General features: G+C 45.1%; 1 protein-coding gene and 1 non-coding gene across 6 annotated transcripts in view; both read left to right on the plus strand.

Annotated features, from left to right (window-relative positions):
* The window catches only part of CNBP (CCHC-type zinc finger nucleic acid binding protein), an 80,966-nt gene that overhangs the window by 45,861 nt on the left and 21,943 nt on the right, over nt 1-13,162 (plus strand). The window lies entirely within an intron of this gene.
* On the plus strand, nt 11,000-11,163 carry LOC127492584 (U1 spliceosomal RNA). Its single transcript, XR_007922092.2, has one exon. It is a non-coding gene; the product is annotated as a U1 spliceosomal RNA (small nuclear RNA).

The raw sequence follows: 13,162 nt of genomic DNA on the forward strand, positions 1-13,162 counted from the left end.
AAATTAATTATATAATTATTTAGTTTTTTCCTTTTTTTTAATTTATTTTTTTTTTTGACAGGCAGAGTGGACAGTGAGAGAGAGAGACAGAGAGAAAAGTCTTCCTTTGCCGTTGGTTCACCCTCCAATGGCCACCGCAGCTGGCGCACTGCGGCCGGCGCACCGCGCTGATCCGATGGCAGGAGCCAGGAGCCAGGTGTTTTTCCTGGTCTCCCATGGGGTGCAGGGCCCAAGCACCTGGGCCATCCTCCACTGTACTCCCTGGCCACAGCAGAGGGCTGGCCTGGAAGAGGGGCAACCGGGACAGAATCCGGCGCCCCGACCGAGACTAGAACCCGGTGTGCCGGCGCCGCTAGGCTGAGGATTAGCCTAGTGAGCCGCGGCGCCGGCCAATTATTTAGTTTTTAAAGAAGTTTAAGCCGGCGCCGCGGCTCACTAGGCTAATCCTCCACCTTGCGGCGCCGGCACACCGGGTTCTAGTCCCGGTTGGGGCGCCGGATTCTGTCCCGGTTGCCCCTCTTCCAGGCCAGCTCTCTGCTGTGGCCAGGGAGTGCAGTGGAGGATGGCCCAGGTGCTTGGGCCCTGCACCCCATGGGAGACCAGGAAAAGCACCTGGATCCTGGCTCCTGCCATCGGATCAGCACGGTGCGCCGGCTGCAGCGGCGGCCATTGGAGGGTGAACCAACGGCAAAGGAAGACCTTTCTCTCTCTGTCTCTCTCTCTCACTGTCCACTCTGCCTGTCAAAAAAAAAAAAAAAAAAAAGAAGTTTTAACTAAGATGTTCTATTTTTATACCCATTCAAATTGTATATATCTCAGTGCCTCTCAGATTGAGAAGTGTGATGTCTATCTTAGAGCCTTTTTTTTTTTTTTTATGTAATAGAGGGCCAGGGGAGATGGAACTCATATTTATTCAGTGGCTACAAAGTACCAGGTTCCAGCTGGGCACTTTTACCTATGTTAACTCATTTCATTTAAGCCTCACAAAGCCATGTGAAGCAGCAGGCGCTGTGGTGCAGCAGGTTAAGACACTGCTTGCGACACTGGCATCCTGTGTCAGAGTGCCAGTTTGAGTCTCAGCTGCTCTGCATCTGATCCAGCTCCCTGCTAATGCACCTGGGAAAGCAGCAGAAGATTGCCCAAGTACTTAGGCTCCTGCCACACATGTGAGAGACTAGCATGGAGTTCTTGGCTCCTGGCTTTAACTTGGTCCACCCATGGCTGTGGCCACCTAAGGAGTGAACCAGCGGATGGAAGCACTCTCTCTCTCTCTCTCGCTCTCTCTCTCTCTCTCCCTTTCTCTATAACTCTGACTTCTAAACAAACAAACAAACAAATAGATGGGAAGGATAGGAGTCCGGGCTGGATGTGGAAGCCCAGGATAGCAACAGCTTCCCACCCCAACATGCAGGGTCAGCCCTGAGCCCTGTTTTCTGATATTTCTCATCGTTTAAAACTTAAACATCGTCTCTTCTGTTAAACTTTCTGCCACCAGCACATTATATCACCAGATTATTTTACATCAGATTATATCATAGTGTAGCCAGCATTGCTTCAATTTACACTACTGCAAGTAAGTTTTAACTGAAAATAGGTAAAAAGGATTTAAGATACCTGCATCCCTGAAAGAACTGAAAACCTGTTCACACAAAAACTTGTACACAAATGTTCATAGTAGCATTATTTATAATAGCCCCAATGTGGAGACAACCCAAATGTTCGTCAGTTGACAAACAATAAATTTTTATGCAATGGGAGATGATTCAGCCATAAAAAGGAATGAAGTACTTGGCACGAGCGTTTGGTACAGTGGTTAGGATGGCACATGATGTGCCTACATCCCATATCACAGGTCCAGGGTTAAAATCCCAGCACTGCTCTGCTTCCAGCTTCCTGCTAATGTACCTTGTAGGTCCTTGCCACCCACATGAGAGACCCACAAGGAGTCCTGGGCTCCTGGCTTCAGCTTGGCCCAGCTTCGACTGTTGCAGGCATTTGAGGAGTGAACCAGTAGATGAAAGATCTCTCTGTCTCTCTGGTTTAAAAAAATTAAAAAGTAAATACTTTTTTTTTAAAAAAATAAAGGATGAAATACTGATACATGCTGGAACATGGAGGAACTTTCAGAGTCTTATGCTACATGGTCACATATTCTATGAGTCCACTGGTACGAAATGTCTAGAATAGGCAAATCCATAGAGAAAGAAAGTGAGTAAGTGCTTACATAGGGACGGGGGCATAAGGGAAATGTAAAGTGATTGCTAATAGATAAATGTTTCTTTTTGGGGGTAATTAAAATTAAAAACTTCTGTTTTGCAAAAGATACTCTTGAGAAAATGAGAAGATAAGGCACAGACTGGGAGAAAATATTGCAAAAACATATATCTAATAAAGAACTGTTAATCCAAAATTTACCACAAGTTCTTAAAACTAAATAAAAAGAAAATGAACAATCTAGTTAAAAAATGGGCAAGAGATTTAAAAAGGTCCCTCACCAAAGAAGATACACAGATGGCAGTTATGCCTAATAGAAGATACTCAAACAGCATGTATAATTAAGGAACTGAACTTAAAAACAATAATGAGATACCACTACACATATGTCAGATGGCCAAAATCCCAAACACTGACACCACCTAATGCTGACAAGGATGTAGAACCAAAGGACCTCTCATTCATCACTTCTTGGAAAGCAAAGTAGTTTAGCCACATTGGAAGATAGTTTGGTTTCTTACAAAAATTAGGCATATTCAGTACCTATATGAACTGGCAATCCTGCTTCTTGGTCTTTACCCAAATAACTGAAAACTTCTGATCACACAAAAACCTGCACACAGATGTGTACAGCAGTTATATCCATGATTGTCAAAACCCAGAAGCAATCAAGTTATCCTTCAGCAGGTGAATGGATAAATAAACTGTCGTCCACCCAGACGGCAGAATATCATTCAGTGATAAAAGGAAATCAGCTAGTAAGCCACGAAAAGACATGGAGGAACTACAGATGCATGTTATTAAGTGAAAGAAGCCAATCTGAAATGGCTACATCTGTATGAGTCTGGCTACACAGCGCTCTGGAGAAGGCAAAGTATAGAGAGAATGGAAGAAATAAGGGGTGTCCAGGAGTGAGGGGGAGAGGGAGGGATGAATAGGTGGAATGCAGAGATTTGGGGAGAGGTGGCAGTGAAACAACAACGTGTGATACTACAGTGGTGGTTGTGTGTCACTCTACATTTGTGCAAGCCCATCAAATGTCCGACACCCATAAAGTACGAACTTGGGGTGATAATGATGTGTAGATGGAGATTCACACTGGCTACCGATAGTTGGGGGAGGGGACTGGCACTGTGGTGCAGCAGTTTAAAGCCCCGGCTTGCAGCACCGGCAGCCGACATGGACACCGGTTCAAGTCTTGGCTGCTCCACTTCCGATCCAGCTCTCTGCTATGGCCTGGGAAGACAGTGGAGGATGGCCCAAGTCTTTGGGCCCCTGTACTTTCATGGGAGACCTGGAGGAAGCTTCTAGCTCCTAGCTTCAGATCAGCTCAGCTCTGGTTGTTGCAGCCAGTTAGGGGAGTGAACCAGCAGATGGAAGACCTCTCTCTCTGTGGCTCTACCTCTCTCAGTAACTGTCTTTCAAATAAATACATAAAATAAATCTTTAAAAAAAATAGTGGAGGAGGTAGACAGGAAATGCGTGGGATCTCCATGCTTTCTGCTCAATTTTTCTATAAAAATACTACAAAATGTTCTAGAATTAGATGGCCATGATGGTTGCATGGCTCAGTGAATATACTAAAACCTACTGAATTATATACTTTAAAAGGATAATTTTATGGTATAACAATTATGTCTCAATAAAAGTATTATTTCAAAAGGTATCTATTTCACAAGGCTGTGGTGCTGATCGAATGAGGTCACATGGCATCTTACTCACACCTGTTATAAAACTTAGCAAACACCGTTTTGTGAGTGCTTTTCTGGTTTGCGCAGACATAAACCCTCCAAAGCCTGGGCTTCATCTTTTCCATTTTGCACCATCAGTGCTTTGCTCGATTCCTGGCACTCAGAACACACTCAGTAAATGCTTAAGGAATTGCAGGTGCAAGATAAAGCAGATGAAGGACCACCGCTAACTCCAGGGCTTCTCATTTGGACAGACAGATGGGTTGTGTCTGACAGAGGCTTTAAAGTTGGAAGCAGGTTTGGTTTTGTTAATTTGTATGTTGAATAAAGTATATTCTGGTTTAGACAAGTTGTATTTGAGTACTTTTTTAGCATGCCTGTGTTTACTTATCCAAAGTTTAATTAAAAAAATATATATCTATGTAGGTCCCTGGGGTGGGTGTTATGGCACAGCAGGTTAAGCTGCCATTTTGGTGCCTGCATCCCATTTTGGAATGTTTGGTTCCAGGATAGCCACAGCTTCCAAAACAACTTGACACAAATGCACCTGGAAGGCAACAGATGATGACCCAATTGCCTGGATCCTTGCCACCCATGTAGGAGACCCAGATAAAGCTCCTGGCTCCTGGTATCAGTCTGGTGCAGCACTGACTGGCTGTTGAAGGCATTTGGAAAATGAGCCAGAAGATGGAAGATCTCTCTCTACCTTTATAAATAAATGAATGAATGAATAAATAAATAAATCTTAAAAAAATATGGGTCTCAAGCTCAAAAAATAGGGGTGAAGTGAAGTTAGAAAATATGTAGACAGTCACAGGTTGTAAACCAGTGGCCTGGGGGCCAAATCTTTGCTACTAATGGGCTTCACTTGACCAGAACAGGTTTTCTTTTCTCTCTCTCTCTCTCTTTTTTTTTTTTTTGGTAAGTTGTCAACGATTGAAAATTAGATTCCTCAACAATATAAAAAATTTAAACTTGTGTAGAAACATCAGGCATCTGACAACCCTAATCCCATGTTCTCCAAAGGCAACAATGAACTGGAGCAGGTTTTGTTCCAGTCACTTATATTCTACTGCACCTGAAGTTATTTCCATTGCCTCCTTTCATTTGAGATAGTCGGTCATTGCAAAAGGGAGATTATGTAAAGGTGAGGACGGAGATGGGCCAAGAACAGACCCATCAAGAACAAGAACAATTAAACATTAAGAGGCCATGGTGGGCGTTTTGCTTAGTGGTTAAGATACCTTCATCCCATATTGAAATGTCTGGGTTCAATTCCCTTCTCCAGCTCCTGACTCCAGCTTCCTGCCAATGCAGACTCTGGGAGGCAGCAGGGCTGGTTCAAGTGATTGAGTTCCTGCCACCCACATGGGAGACCTAGACTGGGTTCCTGGCTCCTGGCTCTGGTCCTAGCCCAGCACTGGCTGTTGGGGGAGTTTGGGGAGTGAACCAGTGTATCAGAACTCTGTTTCTCTCTCAATAAAAAAAAAAAAAAATGAAAAACAAATTGGTCTGGCCCCAGTTAAAAACAACACACACACCTGGAGACAGGCATGGCAGCAGGTCTCTGTTAGCTGGTCCTTCTACTCTGTGCCCTTTTCTGTCTCCCTAAGGGCTGATTAGCTTGACTTCTTGTCTTGTGGCTTTATCAAGAGGCTAATCATAGCTGGCCTTGAAGGAAGATCCTTGTACCTGGAACTCTTTCCCACACTCCTTTTATTCTTTATCAGCACAAAGTTCTTAGAAACCGGAAATTCAAAGTAACTATTCTCATTCATTCTGATGAAAGTCTTGAATAGCAAGGGTGATTAAGATAAGACGTCTTGAGGCATTTTACCAAAATTAACTGACTAAAAATGTTGGAGAACCATTGCTCTGTCACATAGGGTAAATATGACTGAAGTATGATTATTCCTTCTAGGGTCTTGTTTTCTGATATAACCATAACAATATATGAATAACACCTCACCATATTAAAAAGTACTTTATATATACATTATGATAACTATCTCATGAGGAAGTGTCAACCCTCTCATTGCATGGTCGTTTCATTTAAAAACTGTTCCTATGAACATCCACCCTGCAGAATCTGGGTCCTGTTTACAGAATCATTGCAAACGCCAGCACAAAGCACAAGCCAACTGCTGTCACAAGCAAATCAAGAAAAAGCCTATAGAAAATGCCTTGTCCTAGTGACTCTTGAGTGCAGTGTGATAAACGCTGGGTCTCAGGATGATGAACAAATTGAGTGATCTCAGGTGTGATGCCGAGAGGGGAAAAGAAATGTTCATTCGTTCAGTGATAACTCATTGAAGGCTTATGTTAAGGTACTCTGTTAGATAACAAGAGTATGAAAATTGGTAAGTCCTTGTCTACCCTGGACCTTGTAGGGTCTGCAGTTTAGAATCATATAATTAGGGACCAGTGTTGTGGCTTAGCCAGTAAAGCCACTGCCTACAATGCCGGCATCCCATATGGGCACCGGTTCATGTCCCAGCCACTTCACTTCCAATCCAGCTCCCTGGTAATGGCCAGGAAAAGCAGCAGAAGATGGCTCAAGGTCTCTCCACAGGGGAGACCTAGAAACTCTGGGCTCCTGGCTTCAGCCTGGCCTAGCCTTGGCCGTTACAGCCATTTGGAGAATGAACCAGTGGATGGAAGATGTTTCTCTCTCTCTCTCTCTCCCTCCCTCTCTGTAACTCTGACTTTCAAATAAGTAAATCTTTAAAAAAAATGATAAAATGATGATATTTGCTTTCAAAGGGTTCACTGTAGTTTTCATTTTCAGAGTTGCAATTTTTTCTTAATGTAGATCTTAAAATATACTTTTATCTGTTTTAAAATATTTATTTATTTATTACAATTTATTTATTTATTTGAAAGTCAGAGTTACACAGAGAGAGAAGGAGACACACAGAGAGAGAGAGAGAGAGAGAGAGAGAGAGAGAGAAGTCTTTCATCAGCTGGTTCACTCTCAATTGGCCACGATAGCCAGAGCTGTGCTGATCCGAACCCAGCAGCCAGGAGCTTCTTCCAGGTCTCCCATGTGGGTGCAGGGGCCCAAGAACTTGGGCCATCTTCTACTGCTTTCCCAGGCTATAGCACAGAGCTGGATCAGAAGTGGAACAGCTGGGTCTTGAACTGGCACCCATATGGGATGCTGGTGCTTCAGGCCAGGGCAGTAACATGCTGTGGCACAGTGCGGCCCCCTATTTATTTATTTGAGAGTCATAGTTACAGACTGAGAGAGGGAGAGACACAGAGAGAGGTCTTCCATCCACTGTTCACTCCCCAAATGGCCACAATGTCTGGGGCTGGGCTGATCCAAAGTCAAGAGCCAGGAGCTTCTTGGGGTCTCCCATGTGGGTGCAGGGGCCCAAGCACTTGGGTCATCTTCCACTGCTTTCCCAGGCCTTTAGCAGGGAGCTGGATTGGAAGTGGAGCAGCTGGGACTTGAACCGGTGCCCATATGGACTTGAACTGGTGCCCAAATGGGATGCCAGAACCACAGGCAGAGGATCAGCCTACTACGCCACAGCACCTGCTCCAACACCTTTGTCTTTTATCCCCATATAAACTAACTTTCCATACTATCCTTTATAATTTGAATAAATAAAGTGAATAAAAAGTGAAAAAGGGTATGTATACGTGATATGAGGAAATGGCCCCTCATTAGCTCCTCTGTGAAATGGGCCTTAATATGTTACCATACTAATGTGATTACATTCCAGATGGTGACTTGACCAGTGTGTTCTACTGGTTAAGAAAGTTAAATACTGTGTTATAGAGGAGGTGAAAGCCGGTAAGCACCCAACTGTGACATTTCTCCTGGTGATAAATGGCAGCACTGGAGGAGACTTGACATGCGACTAATGCCATGTCAGGTGACCTAGAGTTGATGCTGTACTGTACACCACCTTAAGGCATCCCATGCATCCCACCCTGTGAGAAGATACTGGGCTAGGACACCAAGGCCTCTTTACCTAGTACGTCCTAAGATACACATTCATCTTACTTCAGGAAGTTGTGCGAGAATCTGTGTGGTTTCTATAGGGACTAAATAAGATAACAAAGGTGAAGCTACCCTGGATAGCACAGCACATAACAATCTCTCAATAAATGCTGGTTGAGTTTTTAGGTACAAACAATAAAGTGCTATGGAAACACAGGTTATTATTCTCCTAGCGTGCTTTGGTTAATAAAATGGTAATCCCCGCTGGACTGGGGCTGGTCAACCTTGAAGACAGAAGGAAGCAGTCCTGATTCACCCAAGATGTCCCTAGGAAAGTAGATATGAGACCAAAAGGAAAAAAAAGCAAAAAAAAGATCCTATTAAGCTCCCCATTTAAGTTTTTCCAACACTGTCTTTGAATTCTCTGTGACCCAAAGAAAATTTTCTTTTGGATAAATCTTCAACATTTAGAGTCAGTTTTAGTTCTTTGAGAATATTGCATCAAAGGAGGAAGCCAAAATCTAAAAAAGGGAAAAAATTACTTACAATCATTCATCAAATGCAGTAGGAATATTATGATTGCCTATTCATATGTCAAAAAAATTCCTTTATATGTAATGAATCAATGTAGAAAGGGGATTTCATGACTTAGATGTATGACATTCACAGAATCTGATCTTAATCTTTTACTTTGCAAAGTATTCTGGAATTCACAACGCATTTTTTATGTATTATACTTTATATAATCCTTACCACAGCCCCCCCCTTTTTTTTTTTTTTGACAGGCAGAGTGGAGAGTGAGAGAGAGAGACAGAGAGAAAGGTCTTCCTTTGCCGTTGGTTCACCCTCCAATGGCCGCCGCGGCTGGTGCACCACGCTGATACGATGGCAGGAGCCAGGTGCTTCTCCTGGTCTCCCATGGGGTGCAGGGCCCAAGCACTTGGGCCATCCTCCACTGCACTCCCTGGCCACAGCAGAGAGCTGGCCTGGAAGAGGGGCAACCGGGACAGAATCCAGCGCCCCGACCGGGACTAGAACCCGGTGTGCCGGCGCCGCTAGGTGGAGGATTAGCCTATTGAGCCGCGGCGCCGGCCACCACAGCCCTTTAAAAGTATCTACAGCCAGTGGTGGGCATTGTAGTACAGCTGTTAGGACACTGCTTGGGGCGCCCACATACCACATCCCAGTGCTTGGGTTCAAGTTCCCACTCTACTTCCCCTACAGCATTCCTGCTGATGCACAAGCTGGGAGGCAGCTGGTGATGGCTCAGGTACTTGCATCCCTGGCACATGTCCCTCCCGCACGGGAGACCAGGACTGAGTTCTGGGCTCCTGGCTTTGGCTTGGCCCAGGCCTGGCTGTTGTGGGCATTTGGAGATGAACCAGCAGATGGAAGATTTCTTTGTCTGCTTCTCTCTCTCTCTTTCTTGTTCTGCCTGTCACATAAATTGAATAAACACAACTTTAAAAGAATGCATCCAAAACCTCTTTTCCTTAACATTGTTTGTATCATATAGGTGTAAATCTTATGCCCTTAGAAATCCCATTACTTGCCTCTATGTATTTGCTGTGTTTTGTGGGGGGGAAATTATAAGAAAATTTGTATATCAGTTTCTTCATGAATAATTTGGGGCATTTCAATATTTATATAAATAACCTAGTCAAGGTAATTTTGTCTAGTGAGTGTTTTATCAGGTAATTTATTAAAATGAGAGCTAAATTTTGAGTTGTTAGCTCAGCTCTGAGACTGACTGCAAATGCTGAGCTGCAGCTGGCCTCCCTCCATACAGATCAGAAGGACAATTCACTGAGCTCAGTAGGACAGTATTGGCTGTGCCAGCTTGTACAATCCACAATTCTATGGCCAGGACTGCAGAATCTCTGCTTCTGCTTCCATCAAGGGAGAAAACAGAAGCAGTTAACAGATGAGAAAGCAAGAAAAGAAAAAGCCTGGCCATGACCTGGTTTGTCCAAAAGCTATTCCCCTTTCAAAGTCACTTTCTGAGCATGGACCCGACCAGAATAATCAGCATTCACTGTGGCTGGCTGAAGGGTGAGTCAGGATTCTAAATTCTGGCTTCAGTGCCCGGCCAAATGGAAGCACCAGCGAAGGAAGGAGTACATCATGATGTCAGCAGTTTCTGAGGGCTGGTCAAAATGCTGCAAAACAGGGCTGGTTCTGTGATGCAATAAATATATCTGAATGTCTCCTGCCCCCAAATCAGGCAAAGGATTAAATCTAAGGCTCCCCTGCCCCATCCTCCAAACCTAAGGCCCTCGGCATCAGCTGGTAGAAGTTTTGATATGTTCTACCTAGCACCTAACATGTCACCAGTTAAGGCATTTTACTTAACAATGCCAAAGAAATGCTATGATGTGTGGTGCAGCAGCCTTCACAAACTCAGTCTGGGCAGCCCCAAATGAAACCCCTTGCTCACTTCATCAAGGATCCAAATCCAAGTTTCACTAATTCTTTTATCAAGTCCTAAACTTTACAGCACTTGGGGAGACGATAATCACTAAAATGTTAAAACTTCATATAACTAATAGAGGATTCATATCCAGAAAATAATAAAGCCTCTTACTGGGGGATGGCATTGTGGTGTAGAGGGTAAAGCCACTGCCTGCAATGCTGGCAAATGATATGGGCACCGGTTTGGATCCTGGCTGCTCCACTTCTGATCCAGCTCCCTGCTAATGGCCTGGGAAAAGCAGTGAAGGATGATCCAAGTGTTTGGGCCCCTTCCTCATGGGAAACCAGATGAAGCTCCTAGCTTCAGCTTGGCTAGACCCCAGCTGTTGCAGCCATCTGGGGAGTGAACCAATAGATGGAAAATTTCTCTTACTGTCTCTTCCTCGCTCTCTGTAACTCTTTCAAATAAATAAATCTTTAAAACAAGAAATAGAAAAACCTCTTACAAACTCCTAAGAAAAAAGGTAAGCAACTTAATAGAACAAATGAGGAAAATAGGCCCAATAAGCTTGAATCCTACAAAACATATGAAGGGACAGATGTTCAACACCACCTGTAATCTAGGAAGTGCTCCCTGAAAAAACAAGACACCAAATGGAAAATTTTCATTCACATCCAAACCTGCCACTGATGTTCATAGCAGCTTTGTAATAGTCAAAAACGGGAACTAATACTTACCTGGTAGGGGAGACACCATGATCACGCAGGTGGTTTTCCTGGGGCACGGCTCATCCATTGCACTGCAGATGTGCTGACCCCTGCGATCTTCCCAAATGTGAGAAACTCAACAACATAATTTGTGGTAGTGGGGGACTACGTTCACACTCTCCTCTAAAACACAATAAACTGGAACTATCGCACAGGTCCTTCAGTAAGTGTTAGTTGAACAAACTTGGGTCTCTCCTTGTCTTGGAATACCAGCATTAAAAGGCATGGACTATTGATCCATGCAGCTTGGATGTCTCCCCAGGGAATTACGCTGCACCAAAAAAATTAATTTCAAAAGATTATATCCTACATGATTTAATTTACATAACATTTCTGAAAGGAAAAAATTTTAGAAATGAAGAACAAGGATGAGAGAGGAGGGGAATAGAAGGGAAATCGGCATGACTGCAAGAAGGCACCAGGTATGATTCTTGTACTGCAACTGCTCTGTATGCTGAGTGGAGGCAGATACATAGGCTGTGAGACAGAAGCATTTCAGAGTAAATTGCCTACACTCAGACATACACAAATGAGTACAAATGGGAGAAATCTGAACTAAAACAGTGGACTATTCCAATTTTTATATTCTGGTTGTGACACTGCTCTATATTTTTGTAAGAATTACCATTGGAGGAGCTGGGTAATGTTTGGGATGACCGAGTATTATTACTATTATTTTTAAATTTTTTTATTTTTCTTATTTGTATTTTTATTTTTTTGATAGGCAGAGTGGACAGTGAGAGACAGAGAGAAAGGCCTTCCTTTGCCGTTGGTTCACCCTCCAATGGCTGCCGCGGCTGGCACATTGTGGCCGGCATACCGCGCTGATCCGATGGCAGGAGCCAGGTACTTATCCTGGTCTCCCATGGGGTGCAGGGCCCAAGCACTTGGGCCATCCTCCACTGCACTCCCTGGCCACAGCAGAGAGCTGGCCTGGAAGAGGGGCAACCGGGACAGAATCCGGCACCCCGACCGGGACTAGAACCCGGTGTGCCAGCGCCGCAAGGCGGAGGATTAGCCTATTGAGCCGCGGCGCCAGCCTTATTTTTCTTTTATTTTAACATTTTATTTATTTGTGGGGCCAGTGTTGTGGCACAGCAGGTTAAGCTGCTGTCCGCAGTGCCTGCATCCCATATGGGTGCCAGTTCAAGTCCTCGCTGCTCCACTTCCAATCCTGCTCCCTGCTAATGTGCCTGGGAAAGCAGTGGAAGATGGCCCAAGTCCTTGGGCCCCTGCACCCATGTGTGGGAGACTCAGAAGAAGCTCCTGGCCGGCGCCACGGCTCACTAGGCTAATCCTCCGCCTAGTGGCGCCGGCACACCGGGTTCTAGTCCTGGTCCGGGCGCCGGATTCTGTCCCGGTTGCCCCTCTTCCAGGCCAGCTCTCTGCTATGGCCAGGGAGTGCAGTGGAGGATGGCCCAGGTGCTTGGGCCCTGCACCCCATGGGAGACCAGGAAAAGCACCTGGCTCCTGGCTCCTGCCATCAGATCAGCGCGGTGCGCCGGCCGCGGCGGCGATTGGAGGGTGAACCAACGGCAAAGGAAGACCTTTCTCTCTCTCTCTCTCTCTCACTGTCCACTCTGCCTGTTAAAAAAAAAAAAAAAAAGAAGAAGAAGAAGAAGGTCCTAGCTCCTGGCTTTGGCCTGGCTTAGCCCTAGCTGTTGTGGCCATTTTGGTGGTGAACCAGTGGATGAAAGATCTCTCTCTCTCTCTCTCTCTCTCTCTCTCTCTCTGTAACTCTGACTTTCAAATACATAATTAATTCTTTTTTTTTAAATTTTTTTGACAGGCAGAGTGGACAGTGAGAGAGACAGAGAGAAAGGTATTCCTTTTGCTGTTGGTTCACCCTCCAATGGCCGCCGCGGCCGGCGCGCTGCGGCTGGCACACCGCGCTGATCCGATGGCAGGATCCAGGTACTTATCCTGGTCTCCCATGGGGTGCAGGGCCCAAGTACTTGGGCCATCCTCCACTGCACTCCCTGGCCATAGCAGAGAGCTGGCCTGGAAGAGGGACAACCGGGACAGAATCCGGCGCCCCGACCGGGACTAGAACCCGGTGTGCCGGTGCCGTAAGGCAGAGGATTAGCCTGGTGAGCTGCGGCGCCGGCCATAATTAATTCTTAGA

Source organism: Oryctolagus cuniculus, chromosome 10, assembly GCF_051225735.1.
Source record: "Oryctolagus cuniculus isolate XC-2025 breed Fujian yellow rabbit chromosome 10, ASM5122573v1, whole genome shotgun sequence".
Lineage (NCBI taxonomy): Eukaryota > Metazoa > Chordata > Mammalia > Lagomorpha > Leporidae > Oryctolagus > Oryctolagus cuniculus.